This window comes from Pseudophryne corroboree, chromosome 1 (genome assembly GCF_028390025.1).
Source record: "Pseudophryne corroboree isolate aPseCor3 chromosome 1, aPseCor3.hap2, whole genome shotgun sequence".
Taxonomy (NCBI): Eukaryota; Metazoa; Chordata; class Amphibia; order Anura; family Myobatrachidae; genus Pseudophryne; species Pseudophryne corroboree.
In genome coordinates, this window is record NC_086444.1 from 306,452,151 (window position 1) to 306,472,420 (window position 20,270).

Genomic DNA, 20,270 nt, shown 5'->3' on the forward strand with positions numbered 1-20,270 from the left:
GATGGGGGGGCTGATAGCCTTTGTTGTAAATGAAAAAATATTGTTTTTAGTAGCAGTACTACAAGTCCCAGCAAGCCTCCCCCGCATGCTGGTACTTGGAGAACCACAAGTACCAGCATGCGGCGGAAAAATGGGCCCGCTGGTACCTGTAGTACTATTACTAAAAAAATACCCAAATAAACACAAGACACACACACCTTGAAAGTAAAGATTTATTACATACATGCACACAAACATACATACATACTTACCTTATGTTCACACGCAGGTCGGTCCTCTTGTCCAGTAGAATCCATGGGGTACCTGTAGAAAAAATTATACTCACAAAATCCAGTGTAGATCGGTCCTCTTCAAATCCATTTGTAATCCAGGTACTTGATTAAAATAAAAAAACGGACACACGAGCCACGAACTGAAAGGGGCCCCATGTTTTCACATGGGACTCCTTTCCCCGAATGCCAGAAACCCACTCTGACTTCTGTCTAAGTGGGTTTCCTCAGCCAATCAGGGAGCGCCACGTTGTAGCACTCTCCTGATCGGCTGTGTGCTCCTGTACTGAGTGACAGACGGCACACGGCTGTGTTACAATGTAGCGCCTATGCGCTCCATTGTAACCAATGGTGGGAACTTTCTGCCCTGCGGTTGACCTAAAGTGACGTCACCGCTGAGCAGAAAGTTACCAGCATTGGTTACAATGGAGCGCATAGGCGCTACATTGTAACACTGCCGTGTGCCGCCTGTCATTCAGGACAGGAGCACACAGCCGATCAGGAGAGTGCTACAACGTGGCGCTCCCTGATTGGCTGAGGAAACCCACTTAGACAGAAGTCAGAGTGGGTTTCTGGCATTCGGGGAAAGGAGTCCCATGTGAAAACATGGGGTCCCTTTCAGTTCGTGGCTCGTGTGTCCGTTTTTTTATTTTAATCAAGTACCTGGATTACAAATGGATTTGAAGAGGACCGATCTACACTGGATTTTGTGAGTATAATTTTTTCTACAGGTACCCCATGGATTCTACTGGACAAGAGGACCGACCTGCGTGTGAACATAAGGTAAGTATGTATGTATGTTTGTGTGCATGTATGTAATAAATCTTTACTTTCAAGGTGTGTGTGTCTTGTGTTTATTTGGGTATTTTTTTAGTAATAGTACTACAGGTACCAGCGGGCCCGTTTTTCCGCCGCATGCTGGTACTTGTGGTTTTCCAAGTACCAGCATGCGGGGGAGGCTTGCTGGGACTTGTAGTACTGCTACTAAAAACAATATCTTTTCATTTACAACAAAGGCTATCAGCCCCCCCATCCGCAGCCCATTGGATGGGGGCGGACAGCCTCGGGCTTCACCCCTGGCCCTTGGGTGGCTGGGGGGGGGGGGACCCCTTGATTGAAGGGGTCCCCACTCCCCCAGGGTACCCCGGCCAGGGGTGACTAGTTGGATTTTTGATGCCACGGCCGCAGGGCACTATATAAAAGTGACCCCCGGCTGTGGCATTATCTGTCCAGCTAGTGGAGCCCGGTGCTGGTTTTAAAAATACGGGGGACCCCTACTCTTTTTGTCCCCCGTATTTTTGGAACCAGGACCAGGCGCAGAGCCCGATGCTGGTTGCTTAAATATGGGGGAACCCCTGTCATTTTTTTCCCCATATTTCTGCAACCAGGATCGGCTCAAAGAGCCCGAGGCTGGTTATGCTTAGGAGGGGGGACCCCACGCAATTTTTTATTTTATTTTACACTGTTTAATTTAAAAAAAAAAAAAATGAACCCCAGCACGGATCACACAGATCCGGCCGAGATTCATTTTTAAAAAGTCGGCAGTGTTTTGCTAATCACTGCCGTAAAAATAGAAAAAAACACACGAATGACATCGACATCGGAACAAAAGAAAAACCCGAATGCGACAGCTTAGTAAATTAGTCGTAATCAATTCAAAAAGTTGCAGTTTTACACTTTCGATGTCATTCGTGATTGAACTTTGACCTTTTTCCGAAAATTACGAATGTTAGTAAATTTACCCCATAGTGTGTACTGTTTTAAAATTTTTACAAGTGTTTAAAAAACCAATTTAGGAACTGTGCTGGTTCCAAATTTTTGGTAAGAAAACTATATTAGTTAAAAACAGTAACAATTTATTAAACACACTCCTGCCATACATGCAGGTTACATATATAGACAAAAATCAGTAAAAAAGGGCATAAGGACGTATATAGCAGCTCGTTCAGTTATAAATGTAGGTATTAACCGTACAAGATTATGAAGTATAGCAGGCTTATCTGTCCACATATAGAAATTTTGGGATAAAATTAATCCGTAAATGCAAGTATCAAACGTACAAGATATAATATAAAAACATGGCTTATCTGTCCACGAATGGGAAGTCGGAGGGGTGAGCATCCAGTCCCTGTCCCAACGCGTTTCGTCCTGTGAGGACTTCTTCAAGGGGATAACACACTGTGAGAGTTGCAGGATTTTTATACTAAAATAGATGGTCACATGTAAGGAAGTGACCTCACTTCCTGTGCAACCTTCTGAATATAACTAGAGTATAGAAAATTGTAACTATGTATCTATATTATCTGTATTGTACACATAGCGAGGATATAGTGAAAGTAACTCATATATCTTTAAAATAAGTTCATAGAGAGAACAAGTATTAGGAAGTAGTGTAAAACGATGTTGGAACGCAAAAGACATCACTTCCGTTTACCGCGGTGGAACGCATTGCGTCACTTCCGCCAGCGGCAAAAACCAGTTCAAGCATAAAGGCAGGGGAAACGACACATTTTTTGGTAGGGGCGGGTGAGGCATTCATCGCGGCTCAATGTTCAGTATGATTGTAAGTGTATTCTCCCACAAATGCCGCCGTGGCGCGACGTCATTTCCGGCCTGGATATTAAATGGAAAACGAACAGTCCATTTCCGCCGACATCATATCCGGTTATTGGAACGCACGGCCATCTTTGCCCAATAAGTTTAGTCTGTGAATGTTGGAACGCAAAAGTCTTATGTTCGTAGACACTTAATATAACATATAAAATTTATAAAATTTATATATATTAAATGATTATTAGTAAAAAGGTGAAAGTACCTTAAAGTGACTAGTGATAAAGTGAATCGGAAACAGTGTTATGTGTACAGTAATAAGTGTTATCTTTAATAATTTAAGCTTATAAAAGTGAGCACTGAGAGCATACAAGGTGATATAATTCGGAATAATAAATTGTGCCAATATTTATTTTAAAGAAGGGGGGGGGAGGAGGAAGAGATCATAAAAAAGGAGCAATTTCAAATCCCTAGTTGAATCCTAGGGGTGCCATAGTTCTCAGCTCAAAAATCCAGAACATTTCTCTTTGCGACAATTTGTTCAAAATATCTCCGCCCCTTTCGCCCAAGGTCACACTTTCTATACCTTTGAAGGTGAGGTTTTCGGGGTTGGAGTTGTGTACTTCATGAAAGTGTCTGTAAATTACGTGCGTTGAAATTTTATTTTTTATATTTCTTACGTGTTCTTGAATGCGTATTTTTAGACATCTCTTGGTCTTTCCGACATATTTTTGGCCGCACGTACATTCCAACAGATAAATCACCATGGTCGAGTTGCAATTGATGAAAGTTTTGATGGTGTATTCTCGTGAATTGTCGTTATTAGAGAACGTTTTTCGGTTCCTATGAACTAGTTTACAAATTATGCAGTTACCGCATTTGTAGCTTCCTTGACATTTCAATGTTGAAGTAGGTGTTTTGGATTTCAGTAGGCTTGGTGCTAGGATTTCTTTCAGGTTATTGCTTTTTCTATATACAATCTGTGGTTGAGGAGGGAGAATGTCCTTAAGGATAGGGTCCATCATAAGGATATTCCAATGTTTATTTAGTGATTGTTTGATGATGGTTTCATGGCAACTATAGGTTGTGACAAAAGGGATGGAGAACCGTGAAGGAGCCCGGGTATTAGTGGTTTGTTCGTTTTGTGATGAGTTGTTCCTAATTTTCTCCAGAGCTTTTGAAATAGTATCTTCCGGATAGTCCCTTTCCTTAAATCTACTGGCATACATCTGTAGTTGGCGATCCTGGTCTTCTTTTAGGCTGCAATTTCTTTTTATCCGATGGAATTGTGAATATGGGATGTTTTGCTTCCAATTCTTTTGATGACAGCTTTTATAGTGCAGGTAGCTGTTTGTGTCGACCTTTTTCACAAAATTGCAAGTGATGATTTCCGTTTCTTTTGATGAAAGTACTAGATCCAGAAATTCAATCCTGTCTTTGTTATGCTTCTCTGTGAATTTCAGATTGTATTCGTTTGTGGATATCTTCTGAAAGAAGTCAAGGAATGAGGATTCTGTCCCTTCCCAAATGATCAGTATATCATCAATATATCTTTTATAAATAACCAATTGGTCGGCAAATGTATTGTTAGAAAAAATATTTTCTTCTTCCCAACTACCCATTAAAAGGTTAGCAAAGCTAGGGGCAAAGATAGTCCCCATAGTTGTTCCGCATGTCTGTAGATAAAAAGACTCTTTGAATTTAAAATAATTGTGACTCAGAATGAATCTGATAAAGTCACAGATAGCTTTTTTATGTACAACAGTTAGACCAGTATCCCTATCAAGGAATTTTTTACAGGCAGTAATTCCAGTTTCGTGTATAATGCACGTGTACAGACTTTCTACATCGATAGTGACCCATAGATAGGTTTCTTTCCAGGTTGTATTTCTCACAATTTCCAGTACACTGTTTGTGTCCTTCAGGTAGGATGGTAATTCCGTCACATACTTTCTCAAGAAGAGGTCGATGTATTCAGATAGATGTGAGGTTAGGGAATCGATACCCGCAATGATTGGTCTACCTGGGGCGTTTGTCATATTTTTATGTATCTCTGGGAGAAAATAAAACATTGGAATAATTGGAGATGTTGTCATCAGGAACTGGTATTCTTCTTTCTCCAGGACATAACTGTGTAGGTAATGTATCAGCAAGGTTCTCAGGTCTTCAGTGTATTGTTGTGTGGGATCTTGAGACAATTTTTTATAGGAATTAATGTCGCTTAGGAGGCGGGTAGCTTCTTTCTCATAAGCTGATCTGTCTAGAATAACTACTCCTCCTACTTTATCGGCCTGCTTAATTACAATTTCAGGGTTGGTCTTGAGGTTTTTAAGAGCTTGCTTTTCATGGTTCTTCAAGTTGTTCTGCTTTATGGGTGGAAGGTCTTGTTCACACAGATCTTTCTTAACTAAGTCTTGGAATATGGTGATATAGTGTCCTTTAGATTCCAACGGATAATATTTCGATTTTCTTTTTAAGCCTGATTTCGATTCAGGAATAGGGTTCTTATCAGTTTCCTTTTTCGCGAAATGTCTTTTCAATGTGAGGTTCCTAGTGAATTTATGAAGGTCTATGAAGGTGTTGAACTTGTTCATCTGATTTGATGGTGCGAATTTTAGTCCTTTGCTCAGTAGTGAAATTTCGGATTCGTTGAGTTTGTATTGCGAAAGGTTGAAGATACCATTAGACGTATTTTCTAGGTCTGTTGGTATTTCCTTTTCGCGTTTTGTCCGCCCGCTGCCTCGGGTACCTCTTCTTCTTAGAAGGTCCTTTTTATTGGTAATGGTTTCTTGAACCGTTCCCTGAAGAACGTTTTCTTCTGTGACTCTAGGTGTCACAACTGAGGGCCTGAGCTGACGGGAGGCAGCCTCAGTTGTAGGGGCTGAGATGTACCGGAACCTGGGAGGTTTGTATCAGACCCCTGGACATGTAAGTAACATGAATAATAACTGCCCGAAGGCGTGACCACGACAACTTGGATAAAAGTCAATGATGTTTATTATGACAACTCTGCAACACAGCAGCAGTAAAAGAAAACGTAAAAGTCAGCAAAGAATAAATACAGTTCCTGGGTACTACAGGATGGCAGGAGCCACAGGGCACTGGTAGTGTGAGATAGTTCTTATGATCTTCTAGATGGAAAGTCCTTACCAGGCCCGACTGTAGCAATGGAGATAACCCAGGATTGTGCCAGCTGGTGTTCCAGGAAAAGCTGGGTTGCTGAAGATAAAACAGCTGCTGTGGATACTGGCTGGAACCAGATTGTTGTTAGCACGGAGTGGATACTGGCTGGAACCAGTTAAATAATAAATGAACTTGGGAGCGATGAAATATGAACTGAAATGTAGAACTTGAGAGCGGAGAAATAATAATACCGGTGGAGAGTGGTAAAGTGTAGAAAGGACACCGGCCCTTTAAGGGAAGCTGTACTCTGCTGGAAGCTGAGCTGGAAGCAGGTAATGTTGTAGCTGGAAACAGATGAATCCACAATGGATTGGAGAGTCAGGCTACACCGCAGGTGGAATGCTGGTGCGGGTCTCTGTGGTGGAAGTCTTGAGACAGGAGCTGGAACCTGGAAGACAATCACAGGAGAGAGACAAACAGGAACTAGGTTTGACAACCAAAGCACTGACGCCTTCCTTGCTCAGGCACAGTGTATTTATACCTGCAGCAAGGAAGGGGTTGGCTAGGCAATTATGCAGATTAACAATACTGACAACAGATTGGAGTAAATGATCAGCTGACAGAATCCAAGATGGCTGCGCCCATGCAGACACTTGGAGGGAAGTTTGGTTTGTAATCCATGTGGTAATGAAAACAGTAATGGCGACGCCGGCCACCGGAGACAGGAGGCGCCAGGCTGACAGATGCACATCCAACCACGCGGACACAGCGGAGGCCGCGGCTGACGTAATCGCCACTCAGACACTCTGCATGCAGAAGTTCAGGGACGGCGGCGGAGGCCGCGGGAGACGCCATGCCAGGTGTAATATGGCGTTTACTGTGACAACGTCTCAGAGTGACAGGAGAGGATACAGGAATGTAAACTTCAGGATAACAGATGGGATCCGGTCCTGGAGCGCTGAGCCAGCCTTAGGAGGCATCTGATGGGTAAGAAATGGCGTCCAGATACCCGGATCGTGACAGCACCCCCCCCTTTAGGAGTGGCCCCAGGACACTTCTTTGGCTTTTGAGGAAACTTGGAATGGAATCTCCGGACCAAGGCAGGAGCATGGACATCAGAAGCATTGGTCCATGAACGTTCCTCAGGACCATAACCCTTCCAGTCAATAAGATATTGTAGTTGACCGTAACGGTGACGTGAGTCCAGGATCTTGGCCACTTCATACTCAACGCCTCGTTGAGTTTGGACTTTCAGAGTTGGAGGAAGTGAGGAATGAAACCGATTCAAGATCAGCGGTTTCAACAGGGAAACATGGAATGTCCTGGGTTTTTTTAAGAAGGGAGGCAACTGGAGTCTGTAAGCAACAGGATTGATGACTTGTTCAATCTTGAAAGGACCGATATAGCGAGGTGCAAACTTCATACTGGGAACTCTTAACCTCAAATTCTTCGTGGATAACCATACCCGATCACCCACCTTGAGAGCAGGAACTGCTCGACGCTTCTTATCCGCAAACTTCTTGTACCTGAACGATGCCTTGAGCAGAGCTGATCGTACGCTCTTCCAGATATTGGCAAACTGATGCAAGGTGATATCCACTGCGGGAACAGAAGTTGCTGGAAGCGGTTGGAACTCAGGGACTTTAGGGTGGAATCCAAAGTTAGTGAAGAATGGTGTTGAAGCAGATGAAGAATGATACTGGTTGTTATGACAGAATTCGGCCCAGGGAAGTAATTGAACCCAGTCATCTTGAGAGGAGGACACATAGATGTGGAGGAAGGCCTCCAAGTCCTGATTCACCCTCTCGGTTTGACCATTGGTCTGAGGATGGTAAGCCGTGGAAAACTTTAGCTTGACTTGGAGGACTTGACATAAACTTCACCAGAATTTGGCTGTGAATTGAACTCCTCGATCTGAGATAATTTCTTCAGGAAGACCGTGGAGTCGGAAGATCTCTTGTATGAATACTTGAGCCAACTTGGAAGCTGACGGAAGACCGGTGAGAGGAATGAAGTGTGCCATCTTGGTGAACCGGTCAACTACCACCCAGATGGTATTGAACTTGTTGCACATGGGTAAGTCTGTAATGAAATCCATCGACAAGTGGGTCCATGGTCGACGGGGAACAGATAGTGGAACCAGTTGCCCCGCAGGCGACTGGCGGGATACTTTATGTTGGGCACACTTTGGGCAAGATGCAATAAACTCCAAGACGTCCTTTTTCAGAGTTGGCCACCAATAGGACCTAGAGATAAACTCCAGGGTTTTTTGGATACCTGTATGTCCGGCAAAACGGGAAGCATGGGCCCAATGCATGAGCTTCTTCCTTAGCATCGGCTTCACAAAACTTTTCCCTGATGGGGGCGTAGAGTCCATCCCTACCGTGGAGAATGCCAACGGATTTATAATAGGATGCTTGTCTGAAGACTCTGACTCATTTTCTTGCTCCCATGAGCGGGAAAGGGCATCTGCCTTGCGATTTTGAGAGCCCGGACAGAACTGGAGTTTAAAGTCGAACCTGGAAAAGAAAAGTGCCCATCTGGCCTGACGAGGGTTGAGACATTGTGCGCCCTTCAGGTATAAAAGGTTCTTGTGGTCTGTAAGTATGGTGATTGAATGAGAAGCTCCCTCCAACAGATACCTCCACTCTTCTAGAGCGAGCTTGATGGCTAGCAACTCCTGGTCGCCAATGGCATAGTTGCGCTCAGCTGGGGAGAACTTCCGGGAGAAGAAACTGCAAGGGTGTAAATGGCCATCTTTAGCCCTCTGAGATAACACCGCTCCTACTCCAACGGAGGAGGCATCCACCTCTAAGATGAAAGGAGAGTCGATGTCAGGCTGTTTCAGAACAGGCGCAGAGATGAACCTTTGTTTTAAAAGATGAAATGCTTGCATGGCTTCTTCAGACCACTTGGACGGGTTAGCACCCTTCTTAGTGAAAGCAGTAATAGGCGCCACAATGGTGGAAAAGTCTCGTATAAACTTTCGGTAATAGTTGGCGAACCCTAAGAACCTCTGGACCCCTTTGAGGGTTAAGGGTACCGGCCAATTTTGGATTGCTTGTAGTTTCTCAGGATCCATCTCTAGTCCGGAACCGGACACAATGTACCCTAGAAACGGAATGGACTTGACTTCAAAGACGCATTTTTCTAATTTGCAATAGAGATGATTGACACGGAGACGGGACAGAACCTCTTTAACCCAAAAACGATGTTCCTCTAAATCGTTGGCAAAAATGAGGATATCGTCTAGATAGACCACGACATGACGGTATAGAATGTCTCTGAAGATCTCATTGACAAAATGCTGGAAGACAGCTGGAGCATTGCTCAATCCGAAGGGCATGACGAGGTACTCATAATGTCCGTCACGGGTGTTAAAGGCGGTCTTCCACTCGTCACCCTCACGGATCCGGATGAGATTGTATGCACCTCGCAAGTCCAGCTTTGTAAAGATGGTAGCTCCGCTAACTCTGTCAAAGAGCTCAGTAATCAGGGGTAAAGGATAACGGTTCTTGATGGTAATGTCGTTCAAACCTCTGTAGTCGATGCACGGCCGCAGACCACCATCTTTCTTTTTTACAAAAAAGAAGCCTGCGCCGGCTGGAGAAGAAGAAGGTCGAATGAACCCCTTTGCTAGGTTCTCTTTAATATATTCCTCCATAGAATGCGTCTCAGGCAGAGACAACGGATAAGTTCGGCCTCGAGGTGGAACCTTCCCTGGAACGAGATCAATCGGACAGTCCCATTCTCTATGAGGAGGAAGGATATCAGCAGAAGCTTTACTGAACACATCCGTGAAATCTTGATATGGAGGAGGTGGAACATCAGACGACCTGGGGGAGGAAGAACAGACAGGCAATACTTTAAACAAACATGTCTCAGCACAGGAGGAACCCCATGCCAGGATTTGCGTAGTCGTCCAATCAATTGTAGGATTGTGAAGACGGAGCCATGGAAGGCCCAGGACCACAGGATGTGTGGCTCTTGGAATCACTAAAAAAGAAATAAGTTCGGAATGAAGAACTCCCACTCTCAGACGAACTGGTAGAGTCCTTAAAGAAATAACTGCATCAAAAATTTTGCTGCCATCCACGGCAGTTAAAGAAATGGACGAAGGAAGTCTCTCGGTGGGTAGGGACCACCGTTTAACATAGGCTTCGGTAATAAAGTTCCCAGCTGCTCCGGAATCAAGGAGGGCAATGACGTTCCGATAACGTTGAGCAACTTGAAGCGAGACTGGGAGATTACAATCTTGAGGAGATGGAGAGGAGATCATTACTCCTAGCCGGCCCTCTCCTTGGCGAGCTAGGATTTGGAGTTTCCCGGACGTTTGGGACAGGCATTAATGGTGTGAGACGGAGCTGCACAATAGAGACAGAGAAACTCGGAGAGACGTCTTCGGCGCTCAGCAGGAGTTAAACGGGAACGGCCAAGTTGCATGGGCTCATCTTTAGATGGTGACAGTTGACGAGGAGGAGGAGCAGAAGATTTTGGAGCAGATGATCTTCCACGCTCAGTTGCTCTCTCTCTGAAACGTAAATCAACTTTCGTGCAGAGTGAGATTAGCTCATCTAACTTAGAAGGTAAGTCTCTGGTAGCTAACTCATCTTTAATACGCTCAGATAAGCCATGCCAGAATGCAGCATACAGGGCCTCGTCGTTCCATGCCAGTTCGGATGCCAGGATCTGGAACTGTATCAGATATTGTCCTACAGTACGTGACCCCTGGCGTAAACGGAGAATCTCGGATGAAGCTGAGGTTACCCGGCCTGGCTCGTCGAAGATGCGCCTGAATGTTGACACGAAGGCAGTGTAGGAAGATAGCAGGGTGTCGGACCTCTCCCATAACGGTGATGCCCAATCAAGGGCTGAGCCACTGAGAAGAGAAATAATGTAGGCAATTTTTGTACGGTCACTGGGAAAATTGCCAGGTTGTAGCTCAAACTGAATCTCACACTGGTTGAGAAATCCCCTGCAGAATATTGGAGATCCGTCAAATTTTGCTGGCGTTGGAAGATGAAGACGTGGAGCAGAAATGGGTAAGGTGGGTGGGGTTATAGCTGGAGTCACTGTGGTTGACGCACCAGACGCGCCTGATCCACGGAGAGTTGTCTGAATCCCATCCAGCCGAGTAGAGAGATTCTGGAGACAGCGGATGATGTGGCCCTGTGCAGCCTCCTGATGTTCTAGTCGGGCTGCCAGTTCTTGCATCGGCCTGGCCGCTTGATCCTGGTCTCCGGCTGGATTCATTAGGTCAGTGCTTACTGTCACAACTGAGGGCCTGAGCTGACGGGAGGCAGCCTCAGTTGTAGGGGCTGAGATGTACCGGAACCTGGGAGGTTTGTATCAGACCCCTGGACATGTAAGTAACATGAATAATAACTGCCCGAAGGCGTGACCACGACAACTTGGATAAAAGTCAATGATGTTTATTATGACAACTCCGCAACACAGCAGCAGTAAAAGAAAACGTAAAAGTCAGCAAAGAATAAATACAGTTCCTGGGTACTACAGGATGGCAGGAGCCACAGGGCACTGGTAGTGTGAGATAGTTCTTATGATCTTCTAGATGGAAAGTCCTTACCAGGCCCGACTGTAGCAATGGAGATAACCCAGGATTGTGCCAGCTGGTGTTCCAGGAAAAGCTGGGTTGCTGAAGATAAAACAGCTGCTGTGGATACTGGCTGGAACCAGATTGTTGTTAGCACGGAGTGGATACTGGCTGGAACCAGTTAAATAATAAATGAACTTGGGAGCGATGAAATATGAACTGAAATGTAGAACTTGAGAGCGGAGAAATAATAATACCGGTGGAGAGTGGTAAAGTGTAGAAAGGACACCGGCCCTTTAAGGGAAGCTGTACTCTGCTGGAAGCTGAGCTGGAAGCAGGTAATGTTGTAGCTGGAAACAGATGAATCCACAATGGATTGGAGAGTCAGGCTACACCGCAGGTGGAATGCTGGTGCGGGTCTCTATGGTGGAAGTCTTGAGACAGGAGCTGGAACCTGGAAGACAATCACAGGAGAGGGACAAACAGGAACTAGGTTTGACAACCAAAGCACTGACGCCTTCCTTGCTCAGGCACAGTGTATTTATACCTGCAGCAAGGAAGGGATTGGCTAGGCAATTATGCAGATTAACAATACTGACAACAGATTGGAGTAAATGATCAGCTGACAGAATCCAAGATGGCTGCGCCCATGCAGACACTTGGAGGGAAGTTTGGTTTGTAATCCATGTGGTAATGAAAACAGTAATGGCGACGCCGGCCACCGGAGACAGGAGGCGCCAGGCTGACAGATGCACATCCAACCACGCGGACACAGCGGAGGCCGCGGCTGACGTAATCGCCACTCAGACACTCTGCATGCAGAAGTTCAGGGACGGCGGCGGAGGCCGCGGGAGACGCCATGCCAGGTGTAATATGGCGTTTACTGTGACAACGTCTCAGAGTGACAGGAGAGGATACAGGAATGTAAACTTCAGGATAACAGATGGGATCCGGTCCTGGAGCGCTGAGCCAGCCTTAGGAGGCATCTGATGGGTAAGAAATGGCGTCCAGATACCCGGATCGTGACACTAGGTTGGTGGTGTGCGGATCGGGGGATAAAAAATCCGAGTCACTGTTTGAGTCCTGTCGTCGGAGTGCAGTGAATCTGTTAGTCATGGTGAGTTTCCTTTGTTGTGGTGTATATGTTCTCTGTATTCCCAGATTGTGTCTCATTCTGGGTTGGCGGGGTGTAATTTTCCAGCCTCGTTTTCTTGGATCTTGGTAAATCGGAATTTTTTCCGTTCTATTAATATTAAATCTACTCCAATTTTTTACTCTATTATTTAAATAATCCTGTTTATCTCGTTGGAACTTTTTCTCTTTCCCTTTTATGACTACTTCTTCAATTCTTTAAAGTTTATTGGTGAGGGTCAGATCATTAGCCTTGAAGATTTTTTTATCTTTATGGGGTACCAAGAGTGTTTCTTTCAGTAGTAATTCTTCTTCCAATTTCTGGAGTGTCTTAGATTTTTCAATAATGATTAATTTCATTAAGTTGGTAGAACACTCATGTAGGATTTTATCCCAACTGGATATAAAATCCTGATCTTCAATACCGAAGGTGGGGTTTTTTAGTATCCGGAGACCCCTAGGGACTCTGTTGGCTGCAATATAGTGTTCCAGTCCTTTGATTTCCCACCAGGTTTTAATTTCTTTTGTTAGTAGTCTCTCTGTTTCCCAAAATAATTCGTCTATGTCATCTACTTGTGAAGCCGTCTGTTGGGCTGTCTGATTATCTTCATTGAAGACTCTTTGACACAAGTCCTTTCTTTTATCTAGGCCTCTGTGTTTCAACATGGCAGGGAGCGTCTAGAGAATAACCGGCAGCTATACAGTAATAGGAGATTTAAATAAAACAATAGAGAATAGCGCCTAGGTAAATTCAATAAGACCCCTTAGGATAGAGGATAAATAATGACTCTTTAGCCAGACCTAACACTCCTCACAAGTAAGTGAGTGGCAGCTCTTAAACAATATAAAGATAAATATTAAAAAATGAAGTAGAAAAAGCGCCTAATAGTGTCGGTGAATCACTCTTCGTGAATATAAACGTGGTGGTAAAACAGACAAAGTATTGCAACTTAGCTGCGGATATTTCTGGTAGATGACTCTTAGAAGCCGGACATGTAAAAGAGAGATAAATTCGACCAATTTTTTATTTTCTCCCAAAGATACATAAAAATATGACAAACCCCCCAGGTAGACCAATCATTGCGGGTATCGATTCCCTAACCTCACATCTATCTGAATACATCGACCTCTTCTTGAGAAAGTATGTGACGGAATTACCATCCTACCTGAAGGACACAAACAGTGTACTGGAAATTGTGAGAAATACAACCTGGAAAGAAACCTATCTATGGGTCACTATCGATGTAGAAAGTCTGTACACGTGCATTATACACGAAACTGGAATTACTGCCTGTAAAAAATTCCTTGATGGGGACACTGGTCTAACTGTTGTACATAAAAAAGCTATCTGTGACTTTATCAGATTCATTCTGAGTCACAATTATTTTAAATTCAAAGAGTCTTTTTATCTACAGACATGCGGAACAACTATGGGGACTATCTTTGCCCCTAGCTTTGCTAACCTTTTAATGGGTAGTTGGGAAGAAGAAAATATTTTTTCTAACAATACATTTGCCGACCAATTGGTTATTTATAAAAGGTATACTGATGATATACTGATCATTTGGGAAGGGACAGAATCCTCATTCCTTGACTTCTTTCAGAAGATATCCACAAACGAATACAATCTGAAATTCACAGAGAAGCATAACAAAGACAGGATTGAATTTCTGGATCTAGTACTTTCATCAAAAGAAACGGAAATCATCACTTGCAATTTTGTGAAAAAGGTCGACACAAACAGCTACCTGCACTATAAAAGCTGTCATCAAAAGAATTGGAAGCAAAACATCCCATATTCACAATTCCATCGGATAAAAAGAAATTGCAGCCTAAAAGAAGACCAGGATCGCCAACTACAGATGTATGCCAGTAGATTTAAGGAAAGGGACTATCCGGAAGAGACTATTTCAAAAGCTCTGGAGAAAATTAGGAACAACTCATCACAAAACGAACAAACCACTAATACCCGGGCTCCTTCACGGTTCTCCATCCCTTTTGTCACAACCTATAGTTGCCATGAAACCATCATCAAACAATCACTAAATAAACATTGGAATATCCTTATGATGGACCCTATCCTTAAGGACATTCTCCCTCCTCAACCACAGATTGTATATAGAAAAAGCAATAACCTGAAATAAATCCTAGCACCAAGCCTACTGAAATCCAAAACACCTACTTCAACATTGAAATGTCAAGGAAGCTACAAATGTGGTAACTGCATAATTTGTAAACTAGTTCATAGGAACCGAAAAACGTTCTCTAATAACGACAATTCACGAGAATACACCATCAAAACTTTCATCAATTGCAACTCCACCATGGTGATTTATCTGTTGGAATGTACGTGCGGCCAAAAATATGTCGGAAAGACCAAGAAATGTCTAAAAATACGCATTCAAGAACACGTAAGAAATATAAAAAATAAAATTTAAACGCACGTAATTTACAGACACTTTCATGAAGTACACAACTCCAACCCCGAAAACCTCACCTTCAAAGGTATAGAAAGTGTGACCTTGGGCGAAAGGGGCGGAGATATTTTGAACAAATTGTCGCAAAGAGAAATGTTCTGGATTTTTGAGCTGAGAACTATGGCACCCCTAGGATTCAACGAGGGATTTGAAATTGCTCCTTTTTTATGATCTCTTCCTCCTTCCCCCCCCCCCCCCCCCTTCTTTAAAATAAATATTGGCACAATTTATTATTCCGAATTATATCACCTTGTATGCTCTCAGTGCTCACTTTTATAAGCTTAAATTATTAAAGATAACACTTATTACTGTACACATAACACTGTTTCCGATTCACTTTATCACTAGTCACTTTAAGGTACTTTCACCTTTTTACTAATAATCATTTAATATATATACATTTTATAAATTTTATATGTTATATTAAGTGTCTATGAACATAAGACTTTTGCGTTCCAACATTCACAGACTAAACTTATTGGGCCAAGATGGCCGTGCGTTCCAATAACCGGATATGATGTCGGCGGAAATGGACTGTTCGTTTTCCATTCATTATCCAGGCCGGAAATGACGTCGCGCCACGGCGGCATTTGTGGGAGAATACACTTACAATCATACTGAACATTGAGCCGCGATGAATGCCTCACCCGCCCCTACCAAAAAATGTGTCGTTTCCCCTGCCTTTATGCTTGAACTGGTTTTTGCCGCTGGCGGAAGTGACGCAATGCGTTCCACCGCGGTAAACGGAAGTGACGTCTTTTGCGTTCCAACATCGTTTTACACTACTTCCTAATACTTGTTCTCTCTATGAACTTATTTTAAAGATATATGAGTTACTTTCACTATATCCTCGCTATGTGTACAATACAGATAATATAGATACATAGTTACAATTTTCTATACTCTAGTTATATTCAGAAGGTTGCACAGGAAGTGAGGTCACTTCCTTACATGTGACCATCTATTTTAGTATAAAAATCCTGCAACTCTCACAGTGTGTTATCCCCTTGAAGAAGTCCTCACATCAGGACGAAACGCGTTGGGACAGGGACTGGATGCTCACCCCTCCGACTTCCCATTCGTGGACAGATAAGCCATGTTTTTATATTATATCTTGTACGTTTGATACTTGCATTTACGGATTAATTTTATCCCAAAATTTCTATATGTGGACAGATAAGCCTGCTATACTTCATAATCTTGTACGGTTAATACCTACATTTATAACTGAACGAGCTGCTATATACGTCCTTATGCCCTTTTTTACTGTTTTTTGTCTATATATGTAACCTGCATGTATGGCAGGAGTGTGTTTAATAAATTGTTACTGTTTTTAACTAATATAGTTTTCTTACCAAAAATTTGGAACCAGCACAGTTCCTAAATTGGTTTTTTAAACACTTGTAAAAATTTTAAAACAGTACACACTATGTCGAATTAATCTCTCTTTTACATGTCCGGCTTCTAAGAGTCATCTACCAGAAATATCCGCAGCTAAGTTGCAATACTTTGTCTGTTTTACCACCACGTTTATATTCACGAAGAGTGATTCACCGACACTATTAGGCACTTTTTCTACTTCATTTTTTAATATATATATATATATATATATATTCTGCACAGGATATATATATATATATATATATATATATATATATATATAGTAGTGTATGTCATGGTCCGCACAACACTGTCCACATCTCATGCAGGGTGCCCGGTTTGGGGTCATTCAAATTAGATACTACCACACCATGAGGCTCCAACTGGGGCTTATGTTGTAGAAGAAACCAGCACTCCTTCAATATCCAAAAGACGTTTTTATGCCATTTCAAATGATATGACAAACTTTTGATGCAAAGCAGCAACTTGGAAATACAGTTCCATCAATAGTACATGTCTTACATATCCTGAGTCATGCTGGGGATACACATCGGACCCAGCTGGGTCTCCCTACAGCTGTTTCGGCTACCGCCGTCTTCAGGGGAGTAATTCAGACTGTTACACCAAGCACCTTCTATTTATACCCACTAAATGAACAAACTGTGCTCACCTGTCCTCATCGTTTTCCCGAGTACCGCCAGGTGTTGTGCGGGGGCTCCCAGGATACCTGGACGCCAGCCTGTGACGTCATCCGGTCGCGCCACACTCTACACAAGCGTCTCCCGGTGTCCCGTCCGCTGCCATGGCAGCGTCTGTTCCACCCACTCACGTCACGTGACCGCGACGTGTGAACGTGTCACACATCCTTCAGGCATACAGCGGTTCACCCATTGGCCTACTCGTCCTAGCGAACCGCCCTCCTAACATGACGTACAGCCAGTGGCCTCCCTGTATCCTAGCAACCCGGCCGCGTCACCCCACTCACCTATAACGGAACAATCGGGACAACAAAACGTGTATCAAACTGTTGAACACAAACCAAAATAACACTAACCGCATTAACATTTACTGACATCTATGCATATGCATTGCAGCACAATACAAATTAGGGACTTGTTAATCCTACTTGTCTGAATGGCCATTATTGCCCATAGCATCCCCCTAACTATATTAGTCACTTCACTTATACTACTAGTTTTAATCAAGATAGACATAACGTCAGGGCTAGCCATATATCGAAATGCTGCCATTTGCTAGCAAGTCTCACGTGCAATAAATGTATACACATATAAACCAATCTAAAACAAAAAAATCACATACAGATAACATTAAACACGAACGGGAGTATCTGTCTGGAGAAGGTATCCGCTAAAAGACTACACTAAATTGTGAACAGCAGACCTGGCCTCAAAACCTACTATAGAAAACAAGACAGGACTAATTCCTCATTGAGCCCAGATGGGGCCATAGCATTAAGTAAATATATCCACCGACTTTCTTGCTTTAATAACTGCTTATTGCGATCACCACCTCTCCTGAGTGGCGGCACATGATCAAGAGGCATGAATTTAAAGTCCCTTATTTTGTGACCACAGTTCGCAAAATGTCTGGCCACCGGTGGTGTGCTGGGTTCCACTGTCTGTATACGCACATTGTACAGTAAAATTACAGGCTGCCCATGAAACATCTGCCATCTCACCGTGAGGATCGACGGCGTCAGACAGGCACTAATGCAGCACAGAACTGCAGGCAGCCAGGGCTTCCATCACGGCCAGGGGCTTCCAGTCAGGCGGTCATGGCCAGTCACAGTGTGAGCGCTCTGCCTGTGCGCTGCGTAGCTGGACTGGAGACTGGGTGCGGCGGCGGCGGGGCGGTGCCTTTGTGACGTCACGCGTCGTGACGTTCCGACGTGGAGGAGGCGCCGGGTCTCTGTAAGAACGCGGTGCAGTGAGGGCTTGGAAAGCCTTTCACTGCACCGCCATTGTATTGAAAACCTGTATTCCTTTGGCAGCATTTAAATAAACTCGGTGGCGGATGATAGGTAGGAGGGGGCGGGCAGCGTGATGTTAGAATGCTGCAGTAGAAGGAAAAAATTGTTTTCCTGTCTACAGCAGCATAAAGCAGAAGAGATGCTGTAGGCCTATTTGAAGTGTGGGCCTGGAGCTGCAGCTCCATCCGCCCCATTGTTAATCCGGCCCTGTGTCTGTGTACATAAGAGTAGCCTAATGCAAAACAAGCGGCTTCGCTGCAATGTCTGTCAGGCAGTATGTCTGGCAAATACGATTACAAATTCGGACCCTTCCCTGAACCTTCTTATACGATGCTTTCTGACGATTCAATGCCAGACCTCGTATCACAAAAGGAACATGAGGAGAGGGCATTGGGCCAGGAGTCAGCTAGTGAGGTTACTGATAGCCCGGCCATTGATAATCTCATCAGGGCAGTATGTCAGGTTCTAAAGTTTACGAAGACTGACAAACATTTTTTTTCAGTGATGAAGTATTGTTGCTAAACAGGGATCTCCGGTGTGTTTCCTTCATAACCAGCTAATGCATATCAAGACTCCAGCTGCTACGACGTTTAAATAGCCGTCGGAGCATACCCTAGAGTATACAGCAGTAGGGGTGTTGCTTAGACCTGCTTTGGTGGGAGTTTGGGTTAACAAGGCTGTAGTTGCAGGGGCAATACAGTTCCAGTTTGGCCTACAAGAGGACTTCTCGCTGATCACATTTGTGAATCTGCTCAATATCTAGGTACGGCTTCTATGGGCGTCGGCCAGTTTAGTTCTTGCCTTTCAGCTTCACTAGTTGTGGCACGACGTGCACTTTGCCTACGTTCTTAACAGGCGGAGTCAGTGTCTAAACGTCGAATAGAAGTGTTACCTTACGCTGGCTAAGAGGTTTGGTCCTGAATTGGACAAATGCATTTCGCAGGCCACGAGGGGGGAAAATCTGGTTTCCTACTATTGCCTACACAAATTCCTAAACGGAAATACTCAGGACAGAGTTCATAACCTTTACACCTCAGTCCTTTCGAGGCACAACCACACACAGGAGATGTGGTAGAGGACGTGGTTTCAATAGCGTCAGCAAGCCAACCACTAATTGTTGTCAACACATATACCGTTAAGGCACTGCCACCTACTTAGTGGCATTTCTAACCAAGTTTTTCAGTGGCCTTTACAGGAGGCTAAGACCACTGACAAGCCAGTGGCATTAGGGGGTTCCAGCCCATCTCGGATCATCAGTTGCCATCAACAGACGGGTGGATCCACAATTTTGTGTTCAAGGATACGGTTCAATTGTATTCCACCATTGCGATTTGGCAAGACAGGTCTGCCTGGGTCAGAAGACAGAACGGCGGTTCTGCAGACCGCGATACAGTCTCTAGTAGATTCAGCAGTTTGGTTCCAGTCACCAACCGAGTCACGGTTATTATTCTAGTTTTTGGTAGTTCCAAAGCAGGATGATTCTGTCAGTCCGATATTGACCCTAAAGGAGCTTAATCAGTAAGTCGCTTACTACAGATTCAAGATGGAATCCCTGCAGTTAGTGACTGCAGGTTGGGATCCACAGTAATTCAGAATTTCGATGGATCTCAAGAATGCGTACTTAGACGCATCAGGCCTACTTATGTTTTGCAGTAAAAAACATCAATTTCAAGCGCTACCATTTGGCTTCTTATCGGCTCCTCAGGTAGTCACAAAGTAATGTCTGTCATGATAGCTCATATCAGATCCCTGGGAGTGATAACAGTTACGTACTTTGGGGATCTGCTCATCAAAGC

At 44.0% G+C, this 20,270-nt stretch overlaps 1 pseudogene; it reads left to right on the forward strand.

The window, feature by feature from the left end:
• Window positions 1–19,580: 19,580 nt before the first annotated feature.
• On the forward strand, window positions 19,581–19,654 carry LOC134932870 (U6atac minor spliceosomal RNA; annotated as a pseudogene).
• The last annotated feature ends 616 nt before the right edge of the window (window positions 19,655–20,270 follow it).